The following is an 18959-nucleotide window of genomic DNA, read 5'->3' as shown; positions in this document are numbered from 1 at the left end:
CCAGCAGCTGGAGGCCAGGGGGCTGGGGAGGGGGAGGAGGGGGGGGAAGGAGAGGGGAGGGGGGGCGATGCTGCTCCTGGGGAGGCTGCTGGGAGCGGGGGGCGCTGGGGGGGGGGGGGGGGGAGAGGGGGGGGAGGGGGGAGGGGGGGGGGGGGGCTGGGAGGAGGGGAGGGGCTCTGAGGCGGGGCTGGGGGGCCTCTGGGGAGGGCAGGGGAGGGGGGCCCAGAGGGGGGGGCCCTCTGCTGGGAGGGCCCTGGGGGCTCTGCCTAGGGCCTGGGGGGCCTGGGGGGGGGAGCTGGGCCCAGAGGGGGGCATGGGGGCTGAGCCTGGCTCTAGAGGGGCACAAGAGGGCTGGACAGGCAGAGAGAAGAGGAGAAGGCACCAGACAGAACAAGACAACCCCAGACCCCCAGAGAGAACAGAACCTCCTGGGGACCTTGGGAGGACCCTCCGGCTCTGGGGGCCCTGCCCTCCCTCTCTGCCAGCCTGCTGCCTCCTGGCAGCCTGGCTGTGTGGCGTGGCCTGGCAGGTGCTGGCTGCGTGGTCTGCAGAGGCTGGGCTGTGGGGGCATGCGGCAGAGGGCTACCCTGCCCCAAGGTGCTGTGTGCAGTGCCCAGCCACAAGTGCCAGGAAGGCAGCAGCAGTGGGCTGGGGGGGCAGCCCAGTGAGGGGTGGGGGGCAGGAGGCAGCAGGGGCGCAGGGGGGCTGGGGGCTGGGGGCAGCAGGGCAGGGGAGGGGCTGGCTACCTCTGAGGCTCTGTCCCTGGCTGTCTCTGGGGCCCCCCTCCCCCCACCCAGGCAGAGACAACCCTGCTGGCCCACACCACAGAAGCCCTTGTGACAGGAGGCCCAGCCAGCCTGAGAGACAGGGGGTCACTGCAGCAGCCCCAGCAGCTCTGCCCATGCCCAAGCACTGTAGGAACCCAGCTGCAGGCCGCTGAAGGAGGCTGAGGGGCCCTGCAAAGGGGAAGGAGCCTTTCCTCCTGCACCTGACAGCCTCTCCCTCTGCCCCAGGGCCAGCTCCCTTCCCAGGGGTGGGGAGGGGGTGCCAGCTCAGAGGGTGGGTGGGGGATCAGGATCCCCACCCACCCAGGGGAGGGGGGGGGGGGCACCTGGTGATGCCTCAGGCAGGCCCTCGCGATGGATCAAAGGCGATCCATCAAAAAGGATGCTCCACAACAGCGCCCCTGGCTCCACAAGCGCCCTCTCCCCAGGAGAGGACTCAGAGCAGGGAGCTGGCTTTTAGAGAGAAGAAGCATGTGAGGAAGGAACAGCGGACCGAGAGACGCCAGGCATGGACCCTGCTGGCCCGCCCACCCCCCCTGCTCCCAGGACTGGCAAAGGGCTCCATCTCTGGACTGGCCCAATCTGGGGGACACTGGGTGGAGGACAAATGGTGCTTTCACCTCCCAAAACACACCACCTTGTGTCTCCCTGTCTCTAGCTCTCCTCTCCTCCTCCACTGCATGCCTGCTTCCTCCTCCTTCTCCTGCCTGAGCTCCCTCCTCTCCTCTGCATCTCCCTCCCTCCCCTCCAGCCAGCCGCCAGGTCACCAGGTCCTCCACTGACCAAAGTGCTCCTCCATGGCGGGGGCCCTGTCCCTCATGCCTCTCCGGGGCCTCTCCCTCTCCAGCTTCCATGCTCTTCATGCATGCCTGCCTATCATTGCAGCAGAGCATTGCATGCACAACATACATGCTTTCACACACATCACATGCATACATGGGGCATCTGCATTGCTGCCTCTGCACCAGCATGGAAGGGGGACAACAGTCACTGAACCACAGACCACCCCCAGTATATCCAGTATCCATCTCCCGCCGCCCAGTCCAGTCTGGCCAGAATGCCCAGGTGACCCAGTGAATGAACACCCCAGGCAATCATTGCCCCCCCCCCCCCTTCTGGCAAACAGAGGCTAGGGACACTCAGAGCATGGGGGGTTGCAGCTAGGCATCCTGGCCAATATAACCATGATGGACCTGTCCTCCATGAACTTATCTAGTTCTTTTTTGAACTCTGTTATAGTCTTCTCTCTCCACAACCTCCTCCTCAACACCTTTCACAGGTTGACTGTTGCAAAGTGTGTGAAGTTTTGTCTGTGTTAAACCTGATGCCTATTGTTTGTTTTAAACCTGATGATGCCTATTAACTTCATTTCTTCCTAGTTCTGTGTTATGAGAAGGAGTTTCTAACATACTTCTACTCATTCTTGATTTGCTCATCATCTCCTCCCTCTCTATCTCTATCATATCAAGCTGAAAAGTCTAGTCTTATTAATCTCTCCCTGATAAGAAGCTGTTCCCTAATCATTTTTTTTTTTTGTTCCTTTCTCTTCCCCTTTCCCTTCTCAGTACCTTCAGTGTAAGTAATGAGCTCCTCCCTCTACCTGGTGGGTGTGTGTGAAGGAGCTGAGCTGTAGTAGTTTGGCACACCACACACCTGCCTAGCCTGGGCCTGCTGCCTGCCCAAATGGTCACTTTGGCTGCTGTGGGATCCCCAGTCTCTTTGTTATTGGGGCAGGAGTAATAAAGGGTTGTTATCTGGTTATGTGAATCAAGGACAGTAGAACTCGCCCTCAACTGAGAAACACTCCCTAGGCAAGGGACATGAGTGACCTGCCCATGAATAAGCCTAGTAAACTAAAAGAGAGAGGGGATAGGTATGTGTTTTGGTGTGTGGGTTCCCTTCTTCTGGGGTTTGTCCCCTCCCTCCTCCCTTCTCTCTCACAGTGTAATAACAGAATTTATTTTTAAGAGTCTTGTTATATGTTGCTGAGCTGTTGCTAAAATCAGGATATTACAATAGAGTAACAGAGTCTTTGACCTACTGTGGCCTAGTGGTTTTGAGTGCACTAGCACTGAGGCTCCCCTACTAACAGCTGAAGTCACTAAAGAGCTAGAGCTACTATCATTGAGAATCATTGAGAGAGGGGGCTGGTGGTGAGAGAGGTGCTGGTGGTGTGGTCTGCAGTAGAACCCAGATGGAGAGATGGCAAGCAGCTGTTAGCCAGCCAGTGGGAGCAAGTGTGTGATGATGTGATGATGATTGAATGTGTGTTATGTGAATGCTGGGTGGAGTAGTAAAAGGGAAGTTGCAGGGAGTTGGGGGGGCCTGCATTGGGAAGGAGCATGGGGAAGCTAAGCTGACCTGAGAACAGGAGGGAGTTGCCAGACCAGGTAACACCTCTGCCTGGGCCTGGGGAAAGGACACAAAGGCTGGAGGAGTTTCAGTTTAGTTGGCAGCTGCAGAAAGGGAGAGTGCCCGATGGGGGCTTGGGCCAATCCCAATGGGGCTGTGGGCTTGGGCCCCCCCCATGGACTACTAAAGGGGGGTGTCCTGTCTGTACTGGCAAGACCTGTTTTTTGGACTGTGCTCCTGTCTAACTAAAAAACCTGTTTTTTTGCTGGGCTGCTGAGTCATGGTGAATGGCAGGAATCCAGGGGTGCAGGGCCTAGTCTCCCCCCACACTCTGTGACAGTAAGGTGCCCCCATACCTCCCACCTTCCACCCAGGCTGGGAGGTCAACTCTGCTTGGGGGTGGGTCTTCTGGTTCATGGTTTGTGTTTATGAATCCTAGTTGTGGTGTTTTCCCAAGTTAATGCTGATATTGCTTACCTCATATTATTAAAGATTTTTGCTACACTGAGACTCTGTGCTTGTGAGAGGGGAAGTATTGCGTTTTGAGGCACCCAGTGTGTGTGTGTGTAATTTCCCCAGGTCACGGGGTGGGGGCTTGAGCTGGTTTTGCATTGTCCTGTTGATAGGGAACCCCTATTTACTGAACCTAGCTCTTGCTGCTGTTAACTCTGTCTGACAGAAGGGTTACAGTAATATACCTTTTTGAAATAGGGTGACCACATCTGCATGCAGTAATCAAGATGTGGGCATACCATGAATTTATATAGAGGAATGATGATATTTGTCTTATTTTCTATGCCTTTCCTAATGGTTCCTAACATTGTTAGCTTTTTTGACTGCTGCTATACATTGATGTTTTCTGAGAGTGGATGTTTTATGAGAACTATCCATGATGACTCCAAGATCTGTTTATTGAGTGGGAGTAGATAAATTAGTCCCCACCATTTTGTATGTATAGTTGGGATTATGTTTTCCAAAGTGCATCACTCTGCATTTATCAATACTGAATTTCATCTGCCATTTTGTTGCCCAGTCACCCAGTTTGGTGAGATCCCTTTGTAACTCTTCAGAGTCTGTTTTGGACTTAACTAGCTTGAGTAGTTTTGTATCATCTGCAAATTTTACCACCTCACTGTTTACCCCTTTTTCCAGATCATTTATGCACTGGTCCCAGTTCAGACCTCGGGTGGGGGGGACACCACTATTTACCTCTCTCAATTCTGAAAACTGACCATTTATTCCTACCCTTTGTTTCCTATCTTGTAACCAGTTACTGATCCATGAGCGCACCTTTCCTCTTGTCCCACAATTGCTTATTTTGCTCAAGAGCCTTTGTTGAGGGACCTTGTCAAAGGCTTTCTGAAAGTCTAAGTACACTGTATCCACAGGATCACCCTTGTCCACATGTTGTTTGACCCCCGTCAAAGAATTCTAATAGATTACTGAGGCATGATTTCCCTTTACAAAAACCAAGTTGACTCTTCCCTAACAAATCGTGTTCATCTATGTGTCTGATAATTCTGTTCTTTGCTATAGATTTTTTTTTTTTACCAATTTGCCTGGTACTGAAGTTGGGCTTACCGGCCTGTAATTGCTGAGATCATCTCTGGAGCCTTTAAAAAAAAAAAGGCATTGTATTAGTTACCCTCCAGTCATCTGGTGCAGAAGCTGGTTTAAATGCGAGGTTACAAACCACAGTTATAGTTCACCAATTTCATATCTGTGTTCCTTCAGAACTCTTGGGTGAATCCCATCTGGGCCTAGTGATTTATTACTGTTCAGTTTATCAATTTGTTCCCAAAACCTCCTCTGTGGGCTGAGTGGTGTGAGGAGCTGCTTCCACAGGGACCTGCCTGGGGCCCCTGCCCGGGGTTTTCTGTCTCAGGCCAAAATGACTCTGTAGTCTGATGGTCAGAGTAGTTATCTTTGTGCATATTTCATCCCAGCTTCATAGAGAGGCAGGGAAGCCTACACCTGCTACCCCGTTTAGTGTGGTCCTGGATGGCACCCGAGGGTGCATGGATCTGGGGGAGTGAGCCCCTGGCACAGAGATGATCACCACCTCTGGGATGCCATTGTTGTCTGCTGAAGACTTGGCCCGTCCAGCTCTAGGCAGGAGACCTGTCTGCACCAGAGCCCTGCATAAGTGCAGGGGGCAGGCATGGGGGCATCTCAGAAGGGGATGATGGAAATAAATCAGCTGTCAGGAAGAATTTAATTGGACAAATGTGGATGCTAATTGGGAATAATTTAAGTGCATTTTACTGTATGCCCGTAAAGCCACAATCCCACACTCAAGGAAGACGGCCTTAATGGTGAAAAAAAAATCTGACTTAGAGGGGAAGTGAAGGCAGCTATAAAAATAAAATAAATGGAAGAAAGGGGAAGTTTATAGTAATGAATATAAATTGGAAGCTAAGAACTGTAGAAAATTGATAAGGGAAGCAAACCGACATAAGGAGAACTCTATGGACAGCAGAATTCATGACAATAAGAAGGAGTTTTGTAAGTATATTAGGAACAAAAAGAATCCTGACAATGGTATTGGTCTTTTACTAGCTGGAAATGGTAGAATTATCAATAATAATGCAGAAAAGGCAGAAGTGTTCAATAAACACTTCTGTTCTGTATTTGGGGGAAAACATGATATAGTCTCATCGTAGGGTGATACTAACACTTTTTCCATTCCACTAGTGTCGCTGGAGGATGTAAAGCAGAAGTTGCTGAAGTCAGACATTTTAAAATCAGCATGTCCAGATAACTAGCTCTTTAAAACTATTGCATGCAAGTTGAGGAGCTGGGTGGACCATTAATGTTGATTTTCAGTAAGTCTTGGAGCACTGGGGAAGTTCCAGAAAACTGGAAGAAACCTAATATTGTGTCAATATTTATAAAGGGTGAACAGGATGACCTGGGTAATTATAGGCTTGTAAGCCTGACATCATTCCTGGGCAAGAAAATGGGGTGGGATTTGATTAATAAGGAATTAAAGAAGAGCAATTTAATTAATGCAAATCAATGTAGGTTTATGGAAACTAGATCTTGCCAAACTAATTTATCTTTTCTGATTAGATTAAAAGTTTGGTAGATAAAGGTAGTAGTGCTGACATAATATACTTAGACTTCTGTAAGGCATTTGACTCTGTACTGCACATTTTGATTAATAACTAGAACGATATAAAATTAACCTGGCCCACATTCAATGGATTAAAAACTGTCTAACTGATAGATCTCAAAATGTAACTGTAAATGCAGCAAGTGTGTTTCCAGTGGGGCCCCACAGGAATTGGTTCTGGGCCCTTCGCTATGTAACATAAAATCATCACTTATAGATGACACACAAATTGGGAGAGTGGTAAATAATGCAGAGGACAGGTCACTGAATCGCTTGGTAAACCGGGTGCAAACCAATAATATGTGTTTTAATACGGCTAAATGTAAATATACACATGTAGGAACAAATACTGTTGGCCATGCTTACAGAATGGGGGACTCCATCCTGGGAAGCAGGGACTCTGAAACAGATTTGGGGGTGGGAGGTGGATAACGTCCCTCACAAGAGGGTTTGAAGGAAAATGAGAAGCCAGGCAGCAGAGGCAAAGGATTGTCGGAAACTGGTATTACCCTTGCTGCTCAGAACTGCAGAAGGAAACCCTTTGGGATTTCAATAGGGGTTAGGCACCTCCATACCTTTGAGGAGCTGGACCTATGTTTTCACCACTTGGTCTGGGAAGCCTTGCAACAATCCTGGCCCCCCTCTAAAATTTCTAAGGCTCTTGGCGTCTCCTCGCCTCGAGGAAGGGAGCAGCAAGTGGTAACACACCTGTCCTCTCTAGACTGCCCATTGGAGAGGAGCAGTTGGCAGGCTGCTGCCTATACGGGGTGTGGAGAAGGCTGGTAATCACCATGCCCCCCGCACCTCCTCCCCCGAAGAACCACTGACCCAGGTGGGGAGGCCCCCTTTGAGCTGAGTTGATGTTATCCTTGGACACTTGGGAGGGGGTGTGATAGCCACTTTAAAGTAAACAGAGGCTGGAGTAGGGACTGTCTCTTTGCTGGGTGTTTGTACCACACCTAGCACCCAGGGGATCCTGATTCATGACAACACAAATAAACATTAACAACAGGGACTGTGGAAGGAGATTAGCAAAGGGAGTGTCTAGGCGGAACATCAGGAGAACCGTGCTGACACTGAGGTGCAGGGGCTGGGGCACAGACTGCCAGGGGAAGAGGAGACATGAGAGCCCCATAGGCAGGGATTTAGAACAAGGAGATGCAAAGCACTAGAAAGCCTGCATGGGGAATGATCCTGCACTGGCCTGTGGCATGTCCTGGACACAACCCTGCAAAGCTTTGCCATCTCTTAGGCCTTGTCTACACTACAGCGTATGTTGGTACAACTGATGTCACTCGGGGGGTGAATAAAACACCCCCCTGAGCGATGTAAGTTACACCGACCTAAGCTCCGGAAAGCTTCTCCTGCTGACATCGCTACCGCCGCTTGCAGGGGCTGGAGGAATTAAGCCACCCTTGTTTGGGATAATTGAAATAAGAAATACAAAATGGAGTCTGTGACATGTGACTGGAACTCCATCCTTGTTTACCTCAGGGGCACTGACTCTAAGCCAGCCCCAACTGGTCAGGACTGGATTTTCCCGCCTCAGGGCTCCGGACATTCCATCTGTTTTCCCGCCCAAATCCCTGAAGGTTCTATCACCTCAGACTTGCTTGGCGTTGCTATTTGGAACAGTCCAGTTTTTCCCGCCTTGACATCTATAAAAGACCGACCCCAGCGCGGGTGCGGGGCTGTGCATCTGAGCGGCAGCCTGTGCGCGGTGCGGTGCGGGTCTCATTGTGGTCCCGACCATATTGACAAGCATGACGCCTACCCGAAGACACCGGAGACGACCGTCAATGCCTACCTTATCCTGCTGTTCCATCTCCGGAGGGCGTCTCTTCCACGGAGATCACCATCCCTCCGCTGGGCTCCTCAGAGTTCCTCCTTGACGGCTTTCCACTGGCCCGAGAGTTGAGGTCCTGAGCACCACCACCGCTCACAATTCAGCACTCAGCTGAGGTAGGAAGAAATCAATCTCTGTTATAGGGCACTTGGCCCAGGGAGGAATTTACCTGGGTCTGCACTTTATGCCCCATTGGAAGTCACTGTCACTGTTGTTGTTGGTTGTAATACTGGTTTGCGTGTGTGGTTTCCCCCCTTCCCTCTCAATTGTATTCTTATCCCTAATAATACACATCTCTTTGCTTCCACCTTACTTACCCGTCTCCTCTTCATCATACACCACACCATACCTGGGTATTGGTCCACTGGGTGATTAGACACCAGAGTGGGTCGTATCTGCACTTCTGAGAAAGAGGGGTATCCATTTTCTTTCCCTCTACCACACCCGATTTATTCTAAGAGTTACCTTTTTCCCCTTTTGAGGCAACACCTCTTAGCTCTCTAGTGTAGCCATTGCCTTAGGCGTTCAGCTGGTACGCCCCGTCACATCCCCGTACAGCCCCTCGTGTGGGCGCAGTGCGAGCCATATAACGGTGCTTATACTGGGATAGCTATTCTCACGGGAAGGGGAATAAGTTATACTGGGCTAAGGCACCTCATCCCAGTATAACTGCATCCACACTGGGAGGTGCCCTGGTCTAACCATATCAGTAAAACAATCACCCCCCCCCCAGCACAGTTATATGGGTACAAAGCCTGAGCGTGGCCAGGCCCAGTGCAATGACCCTAGGACGTCCAGATTTGAAGGGAATAAAGAGACTTCCCAGCAGAACCACCCTACTCCTCTACAGAGCCACCCTATTTGTGTTCTTCCCACTATTAATACAGCGCTGACCCCCTAGGCCCCAGAGAGACTGGGTGCCCCATTGTGCTGGGTGCTGCTCACCCAGACATGGAGACACCCCGCCACTCCGAACAGACCAAACTCTATAGACCTGAATAGACCATCCCACTCTGCAGAGCATTTTAACCCCTTGTGTCCCTGAGCCCGGACCCAGCTCAGCCCACTGACCCAAGGGTGCCCCCCATCACAGCAGTCCCTGGTGTCTGGTTGGGAGCGTTACTGGGCACCAGGGACAGAGCCGCTGGCATTCAGCATCAAAGCCAACAAGGAGAGCCCAGGAGATCTGGGATTTAGCTGGCATCCAGTAACTGCCTTCTCTGGATGTTTGCTCTCACCCCAGTCCCCAGCGAGGCAGAGGTCACAGCAGCTTCAGCACGAGGGTTTTCAGCTGAAAGGATGTAGGTGCTTTTGAAAACTCAGACCCTTAAATCCCAGCTCTGATCCCCTGAGGCAGCTCAGAGGTAGGATTGCTAACTTTCTAATTGCACAAAACCGAACACCCCTGCCTCCCCTCAAGGCCTCACCCCTGTCCCGACCCTTCCCTGAGGCCCCGCCCCACTCACTCCAACCCTCCTCCCTCTGTCCCTTGCTCTCCCCCATTCGCACTCACTTTCACTGGGCTGGGGCAGGGGGTTGGGATGCTGGAGGGGGTGAGGACTCTGGGAAGGGGCCAAGGATGAGAGGTTTGGGTTGAAGAAGGGGGTTTCAGGCTGGGGCTGAGGGGATTGGAGTGGGAGGGGGGCTCAGGGCTGGGACAGAGGGTTCGGGTGCAGGCTGCAGGAGGCAGTTTGGGTGTGGGAGGGGGCTCAGGGCTAGGGCAGGGGGTTGGGGTGCAGGGTCTGGGCAGGAGTTAGGGTGCGTGAAGGGGTTCTGTCCTGGGGCAGGGTATTGGGGTGTGGATGGGGGTGTGGGGTTTGGGAGGGAGTTAGGATGAGGGGGGGTTTCCAACCTGGGGCAGGGGGTTCGGGGTGTGGGCTCTGTCCAGGTGACACTTACGTCAGGTGGCTTGCAGTGGGTGGTGCAGCGGGGCTAAGGCAGGCTCCCTGCCTGCCCTGGCTCCACACTGCTCCCAGAAGCGGTCAGCGTGTCCGGCACCTAGGCAGAAGTGCAGTCAGGAAGCTTTGTACAGTGTGCACTGCCCACACCCACAGATGCTGCTCCCGCAGCTCCCATTGGTCGCAGTCCCCGGCCAATGGGAGCTATGGAGGTGGCGCTCGGGGCAGGGGCAGCATGCGGAGCTTCCCTGATCACCCCTGTGCCTAGGGGGCCATAGGGATATGGCAGCTGCTTCTGGGAGCTGTGCGGATCCAGGGCAGGCAGGGAACCAGCTTTAGCCCCGCTGCACCGCCAAGCGGACTTTTAACGGCCTGGTGAGCGGTGCTGACTGGAGTGGCCAGGGTCCCTATTCAACTGGGTGTTCCGGTTGAAAACTGGATGCCTGGCACCCCTATGGAGGGGTGAGGACAGGAGGGAGGATCCCTGCTTACAGTCTCCCTTACTCCTACACAGGACTCCTACACATGAGGGGCGGGAGGCCCGCAGCACTCAGGGGTTCCTCTTCTCCCCCTAGTCTTGGCCTTGCATCAGGCCTGGCCAAAAGAGATGGGGGCCAATCTCCCGAGGGTGCTGGGCCTGTGGTGACTTGCCTGTCTCCAGCCTCTGTGGGAGAGGAGCCATGGCCAGAGAAGAGGGTCTCCACTCGACAAGTGTCCCCTCTGTTACCCGAAATTGGGTCAGCTAGTAAGCTTAGGGAGGTCTAATGACCCAGCAGAGTTTGTCAGAAAGCAGCACGTTTATTATATTGATAGCTAAACTCAAAAGAAGGAGGGGGGTGGGGTCACACTCACACTTACATACTCACGCTCCCAGGACAGGCATGGCACTGGAGATGTCAGGATCCTTTAAGGTAAGTATCAGAGGGGGAGCCGTGTTAGTCTGGATCTGTAAAAGCAGCAAAGGGTCCTGTGGCACCTTATAGACTAACAGACGTTTTGGATGCATCCGACGAAGTGTGTATTCACCCACGAAAACTCATGCTCCAAAACGTCTGTTAGTCTATAAGGTGCCACAGGACTCTTTGCTGCTTTTAAGGTAAGTGTCCCACAGCACAGCGATGGATGGTGCGATGAAGGCAAGTCTTCCCGAGGCACGATCATAGAATCATAGTCATAGAATCATAGAATCTCAGGGTTGGAAGGGACCTCAGGAGGTCATCTAGTCCAACCCCCTGCTCAAAGCAGGACCAAACCCAACTAAATCATCCCAGCCAGGGCTTTGTCAAGCCTGACCTTAAAAACCTCTAAGGAAGGAGATTCCACTACCTCCCTAGGTAACCCATTCCAGTTCTTCACCACCCTACTAGTGAAAAAGTTTTTCCTAATATCCAACCTAAACCTCCCCCTCTGCAACTTGAGACCATTACTCCTTGTTCTTCTTCGAGTGATTGCTCCTATGCATTCCATGTAGGTGTGCGCGCCGCGCGTGCACGGCTCTCCGGAACATTTTTACCCTAGCAACTCTGGCGGGCCGGCTGGCGCCCCCTGGAGTGGCGCCGTCATGGCGCCCCTTATATACCTCAGCCGGCCCGTCCGCTCCTCAGTTCCTTCTTCCCGCCCGTGACGGCCAGTTGGAACAGTGGAGTGCTCCCTTACCTCCACAACCCTAGTGTTTCTCCATAGTTCTAGTGTAGATAGTATTAGTACTTAGTTCAGTTCTTGTTGTAGTTGTATATATATTTAGTGTTAGTAGTGTTAATAGTTACGGAATTAGAGGGTTTACCCCTCTTCTTCCGCCCCGGTGCGGGCTTATGCCCGGAGCACCGGGTTTCAAGCCCTGTGCGGCTTGCCAGCGGCCTATGCCGGTTAGCGACCCGCACGACTCTTGCCTCCGCTGCCTCGGAGAGTCGCATCGGCCAGATAAGTGCTCTATTTGCATAGCCTTTAAGCCTCGTACGAGGAAAGAGAGAGACTCTAGGCTGAAGCACTTACTGATGGAGTCTGCGCTCCAACCTCCGGCGCCAGCTCCAGCGGCACCGAAAACCGCCTCGACGAGCAGCGCTCCGGCTGCACCGAGCCGCACCGGCACCGAGCCGGCACCAAAGACCCGGCACCGCTCTCTCCCGGGAGGAAGCAGGCGCCAAGACGGCCGCCGCAAACAGCAGCGAAGCCGTCAGCCCAGCCGCCCGGACGAAAGCGGTGCAGGCTGAGGCAGTGCACGCGGTGCACCGCACCGTTGACTCCGGCGCCGCCTGGCCCGTCGAGTCCGGTTCCGCCCAGCTCCCCGGTGCCCACCGAGGAGGAGCTGAGGATCCCGTCGACGCCGGAGGCGTTCGCGACGGCAAGAGAGCTGATCGAGGCGACGGCCCCGTCATATCAGCCGCCGGCACCACCGGTGCGGACATTCAAGTCCCTCGGCAAGCCAGCGATGGTGCGCCCCTCATCTCCGGGCGACCGTGGCGACCGCGGCTCCAGATTCCGGTCTCGATCCCGGTCTATCTCCCGGCGACGGTCACCGAGGCACCGCTCCCCATCCCGCCGAAAATCGCCATCGCGACGCCGCTCAGCGTCCCGGCACCGGTCGCAGTCCCGGCACCGCTCTCCATCGCGGGGCCGGTCGTACTCCCGGCGGCGCTCTAGGTCCCGGTCACGAAGTCACCGGCACCGCAGCAGGTCCGCGTCCAGGCACCGTGGACATCGGGACTCGCGCAGCCGTTCGAGGCGCCGCAGATCCCGCTCGAGGTCCGGTTCCCGGCACCGCCGGTCGAGCTCCCGACGTCGCCGGTCGAGCTCCCGCCGCCGCCGCTCCCCTTCTCGGCACCGGAGATCCAGCTCCCGACGCCGTAGATCTGGCTCCCGGCACCGGAGATCCGGCTCCCGGCACCGTGCGCAGCACAGGTCCCGCTCGCCACTGGACCCCCGAGACGCCCGGCACCGACCCTCGGCACCGGAGGATCGTCTCACGCCGGCGCTGGACGCCCGCCCAGGCACCGCCACGGCTCCACCCTGGCCCTCCAGGGAACCCTCTGTAGCCTCACCCCAAGGCAGTGCGGTGGATTTCAGAGCCGGTTCCGTTCCGCCGGATCATGGACCCCAGTATTGGGGACATTGGGTGCCCTGGGCGCAATATGAACAGGGGCCTCCCCTGCCACCCAGGCAGCCGGGCTCGGCACCATCGGTACCGGTGGCCACCGTCAGTCGAGCCCCCCCGTCCCCACCGACGCAAGCCGCCGCCCACGGCCCTTCTTTGGGCCAGGACTCGCTGCCGCCAGATCGCCAGGGGGGCGAGCACCAACAGGAGGAGGTGCTGCCGGGCCACTCCTCGTCGTCCTCTCCAGATGAGGCGGTAGCGGGGGCCTCGCCATCAGGGCCCCCGCCCATTGACCTCAGGGCACACCAGGACCTTCTCCGAAGGGTGGCAAAGGCCATTAACTTGCCCATAGAGGAGGTGCAGGAAGTCGAGGACCTGATTACGGACGTTGTGGGAGATGACGCCCCTGTCAGAGTGGCGCTCCCGTTCATTCGCACCATTCAGAAGAACAGTGCCACTATCTGGCAGTCGCCCTCCTCCGTTGCCCCCACGGCGCGAGGCGTCGAAAGGAAGTATTCCGTCCCGCCCCAGGGCTACGAATACTTGTACGTCCACCCCACCCCGGACTCGCTGGTGGTCCAATCGGTCAATGACCGCGAACGACACGGTCAACCTGCCGCTGCGCCGAAGGCGAAGGACGCCCGGCGCATGGACTTATTAGGGCGTAAAATCTATTCGGCGGGAGGCCTCCAACTCCGTATCGCCAACCAGATGGCCCTCTTATCCAGATACACTTTTAATATCTTGGGGTGCCTTGCGAAGTTCACGGAGCTAACCCCTCAGGAATCCCGCCCTGAATTCTCAGCGCTGCTGGAGGAGGGCAAGTTAGCCTCCAGAACACTGATCAAAGCGGCCGTAGACGCAGCAGACTCAGGGGCTCGAACGGTAGCATCCGGGGTGACGATGCGCCGCATTGCGTGGCTACAATCTTCCACCCTCCCACCTGAGGTCCAGTACACCCTCCAGGACCTCCCGTTTGACACGCAGGGGCTGTTTTCTGAGAAAACGGATGCCAGAATCCAGTCCCTAAAGGATGGGAGGGTTGCGATACGAACTCTGGGTATGCACACGCCGGCCACGCAGAGGCGTTCGTTCCGCCAACAGCCCTACCGTCCCTTCAACCAGGCCAGGTCTCGGCCGTTTAACAACCGCCGAACGGCCCCCTTCCGCCGTAGACTGTCAGGGGGGCGGCGCAACCAGGCGCAGAACTCGTCCAAGGCTCTGCAAGCCCAAAAGCCGGCCTTTTGACGGGACACCCGAGGACGGCCCATCACTCTCCCCCCAGGATCCATCCCTTTTGTTTTCCAATCGCCTTGCCCGCTTCCTTCCGGCGTGGTCTGCTATAACATCGGACAGCTGGGTCCTCAGCACCATCCAGCACGGCTACCGCCTACAGTTTCTTTCGCCCCCCCCCTCCCACCCACCTTCCCCGTCCCTCTTCAGGGACCCCTCTCACGAGCAAGTCCTCATACAGGAGGTGCAGGCTCTGTTGAGCGTGGGTGCTATCGAGGAGGTGCCTCTCTGCAGGCGGGGCAGGGGATTCTACTCCAGATATTTCCTCATCCCCAAGGCGAAAGGAGGTCTTCGTCCCATCTTGGACCTCCGGGAGCTGAACAGATACCTCTGCAAGCTCAAGTTTCGGATGGTAACCTTGGGGTCCATTATCCCTTCCTTGGATCCGGGAGACTGGTTTGCCGCCCTCGACATGAAGGATGCTTACTTTCATGTGGCGATTTACCCCCCCGCCACAGACGCTTCCTGCGCTTCACGGTCAACGAGACCCACTACCAGTTTGCGGTGTTACCCTTCGGCCTCTCCACTGCCCCGAGGGTGTTCACCAAGTGCATGGCGGTCGTGGCCGCAGCTCTCCGTCGTCGCAGAATCCACGTATACCCCTATCTCGACGACTGGCTGATCCGTGGGCGCTCTCACGAGCTGGTGACAGCTCAGGTGTCAGAGATACTGCACCTGTTCCGGGCTCTCGGCCTCCTCGTCAATGCCGAGACGTCCCACCACTGCCGACACAGCGATTGGAGTTCATAGGAGCGGTCCTCGACTCCACCCTCGCCAGGGCCTGCCTCCCTCGTTCTCGACACGAGACGATGGCCTCGCTCATTCGCACCTTGCAAGCCTTCCCTTCCACGACGGCCCGGTCCTGCCTTCGCCTGCTGGGCCACATGGCTGCGTGCACCTTTGTGACCGCGAACGCGAGGCTGAGGCTCCGTCCGTTCCAGATGTGGCTGACTTCGGTGTACCGGCCCCACCGCGACCCTCTAGATCTGGTGGTCACGGTCTCAGACCCCACTCTCCAGACGCTCACCTGGTGGCTGCATCAGGAGGTGGTCTGCGGGGTTCCGTTCGCCCCCTCGCCCGTCGGTCACCCTGACCACGGACGCCTCGGCGCTTGGATGGGGGGCTCACATGGGAGACCTGCACACTCAGGGCCTCTGGTCGGCCCAGGAGCTCTCCCTGCACATCAACGTCAGGGAATTGAGAGCGATCCGCCTGGCTTGTCTCGCCTTTCTTGCACACCTCCGGGACCGCTGCGTAGCGGTATACACGGACAACACGGCAGCCATGTTCTATCTGAACAAACAGGGCGGGGCCCGATCCTCCCCGCTGTGCAAGGAGGCGATGCTCCTATGGGACCTGTGTGTGACCCACTTGATTCGCCTCGAAGCGTTCTTTCTACCAGGGGTGCAGAACACGCTGGCCGACCGTCTGAGCAGGTCCTTCGCTTCCCACGAGTGGTCCCTTCGCCCCGACGTGGCCCACACCATCTTCCAAAGGTGGGGATTTCCCCAAATAGACCTGTTTGCCTCCAGGACCAACAGGAAGTGCCACAGGTTCTGTTCGTACCAGGGTCGGGCTCCGGACTCCATCTCCGATGCGTTCCTCATGCCCTGGACGGGTCCCCTTCTATACGCCTTCCCGCCGTTCCCGCTAGTCCACCGAGTACTGCTCAAGCTACGGAGGGACAAGGCCCGCGTCATACTCGTCGCTCCGGCCTGGCCGAGGCAGCACTGGTATACCCTGCTCCTCGAGCTCTCGATCCGGGATCCCATTCCCCTACCGTTATGGCCGGATCTCATCTCCCAGGACCTCGGCAGGCTTTGTCACCCGAACCTGCAGTCGCTGCATCTTACAGCCTGGTTCCTGAGTGGTTGACCGACGCGGAGAGGACCTGTTCCGCGGCGGTGCAGCAAGTTCTCCTTGAAAGCAGAAAACCGTCCACACGCTCTACCTACCTGGCAAAGTGGAAACGCTTTGCCCTTTGGTGCGATCAGCAAGGTCTTAACCCCTTCTCGACCCCGATCCAGACGGTCCTCGACTACCTCTGGTACCTGAAAGGCCAAGGTCTCGCGATCTCGTCCCTGAGGGTACACCTGGCGGCGCTTTCGGCCTTCCGGCCTGCTGTAGATGGTCGCTCCGTGTTTTCCAACCCCATGGTTGCCCGCTTCCTCAAGGGGTTGGACCGCCTCTACCCGCAAGTGCGTCCGCCGGCTCCTACGTGGGATCTGAACCTGGCTCTCACCCAGCTGATGCGCCCGCCCTTCGAGCCCATGGCCTCCTGCTCCCTCCTCCATCTCACCTGGAAGACGGCCTTCCTCGTGGCAATCACATCCGCCAGACGAGTCTCCGAACTCCGAGCCCTGACGGCGGGTCCCCCATATACCGTCTTCCACGCGGACAAAGTGCAGCTTCGGCCACATCCGGCCTTCCTCCCAAAGGTGGTGTCGGCCTTTCATCTTAATCAGGAGATCTTCCTCCCGGTCTTCTTTCCAAAGCCGCACGCCTCACCTCGTGAGCAGCAGCTCCATACCCTCGACGTCCGTAGGGCCCTCGCCTTTTACATTGACCGAACTAAGTCCTTCCGGCGTTCCTCCCAGCTCTTTGTCGCAATTGCGGAGCGCATGAAAGGCAAGCCTGTTTCATCTCAACGGATTTCTTCCTGGGTGACATCCTGCATACGGGCGTGCTACGAACTTGCTTGCGTCCCCCCGTGCCGACTCACCGCACACTCGACAAGGGCGCACGCCTCGTCAGCCGCCTTCCTGGCCCACGTTCCCATCCAGGACATCTGTCGAGCGGCCACCTGGTCTTCCGTCCACACCTTCGCTTCCCATTATGCGTTGGTGCAGCAGTCCCGAGACGACGCAGCCTTCGGCTCTGCGGTACTACACTCCGCCACGTCTCATTCCGACCCCACCGCCTAGGTAAGGCTTGGGAATCACCTACATGGAATGCATAGGAGCAATCACTCGAAGAAGAAAAGACGGTTACTCACCTGTAGTAACTGGTGTTCTTCGAGATGTGTTGCTCCTATCCATTCCAGACCCGCCCTCCTTCCCCACTGTCGGAATAGCCGGCAAGAAGGAACTGAGGAGCGGACGGGCCGGCTGAGGTATATAAGGGGCGCCATGACGGCGCCACTCCAGGGGGCGCCAGCCGGCCCGCCGGAGTTGCTAGGGTAAAAATGTTCCGGAGAGCCGTGCACGCGCGGCGCGCACACCTACATGGAATGGATAGGAGCAACACATCTCGAAGAACACCAGTTACTACAGGTGAGTAACCGTCTTTTCTGTCATCTTCTACCACTGAGAACAGTCTAGATCCATCCTCTTTGGAACCCCCTTTCAGGTACTTGAAAGCAGCTATCAAATCCCCCCTCATTATTCTCTTCTGCAGACTAAACAATCCCAGTTCCCTCAGCCTCTCCTCATAAGTCATGTGCTCCAGCCCCCTAATCATTTTTGTTGCCCTCCGCTGGACTCTCTCCAATTTATCCACATCCTTCTTGTAGCGTGGGGCCCAAAACTGGACACAGCACTCCAAATGAGGCCTCACCAGTGCTGAATAGAGGGGAATGATCACATCCCTTGATCTGCTGGAAATGCCCCTACTTATACAACCCAAAATGCCATTAGCCTTCTTGGCAACAAGGGCACACTGTTGACTCATATTCAGCTTTTCGTCCACCGTAACCCCTAGGTCCCTTTCTGCAGAACTGCTGCCCAGCCATTCGGTCCCTAGTCTGTAGCAGTGCATGGGATTCTTCCGTCCTAAGTGCAGGACTCTGCACTTGTCCTTGTTGAACCTCATCATATTTCTTTTGGCCCTCTAATTTGTCTAGGTCCCTCTGTATCCTATCCCTACCCTCCAGCGTATCAACCACTCCTCCCAGTTTAGTGTTGTCGAAGAAAAACTAAGTTCTCACTTTTTGTTTGGATACAGCAAAATCAAATACTTTATTAATTTCTCTAGTGAACACAAGAGGGAGAGAGTGTCAGGAACTGGGTTGCCCCTTGTCCCGGACGGATCTCTCTCAATTAGTAAGCAATTCATAACAATCATTTATACCTTTGTAACAGATAATGGTTAGTAATCTTGGAGACATTGAAGATAAACATTTGCATTTGTTTATACATAAGCCTATTCGCTATCTTATTTGTCTTCAATACTAGAACAAAAACAAGACTGTATTTCACAAGGTCGTAATGACTTTTCACACAATTCACTCTGTACCACATTATCTTACAGCATGCAGGGTCACATCCTAACTTCTGCTAAATTAGCTAACATACATTAAGATCCCTTCAAACCTTTATTAATTAATTCTTGGCCTCCACACTCCCCCCTTTTGTACTTCTAGTACAACAAATACTTCAAATCTCAATTTGCATTAAACCATGGATTTCAGAGTCTACAGCAGACATGTCAACCTTAGGTGTGTTTATGGGATGTAATGACAATGCATGATTAGCATGAACATGAAAGGTATTATTACTATCATTACGTCTTTTACAACAACAACAACAATAACATAATCCAATACCAACTAACAATACTACAAACAATAACATTCCCATAG

The sequence above is a fragment of the Mauremys reevesii genome, linkage group 17, assembly GCF_016161935.1.
Source record: "Mauremys reevesii isolate NIE-2019 linkage group 17, ASM1616193v1, whole genome shotgun sequence".
In the NCBI taxonomy this organism is placed as follows: Eukaryota; Metazoa; Chordata; order Testudines; family Geoemydidae; genus Mauremys; species Mauremys reevesii.
Note: the sequence above shows the minus strand (reverse complement) of the source record.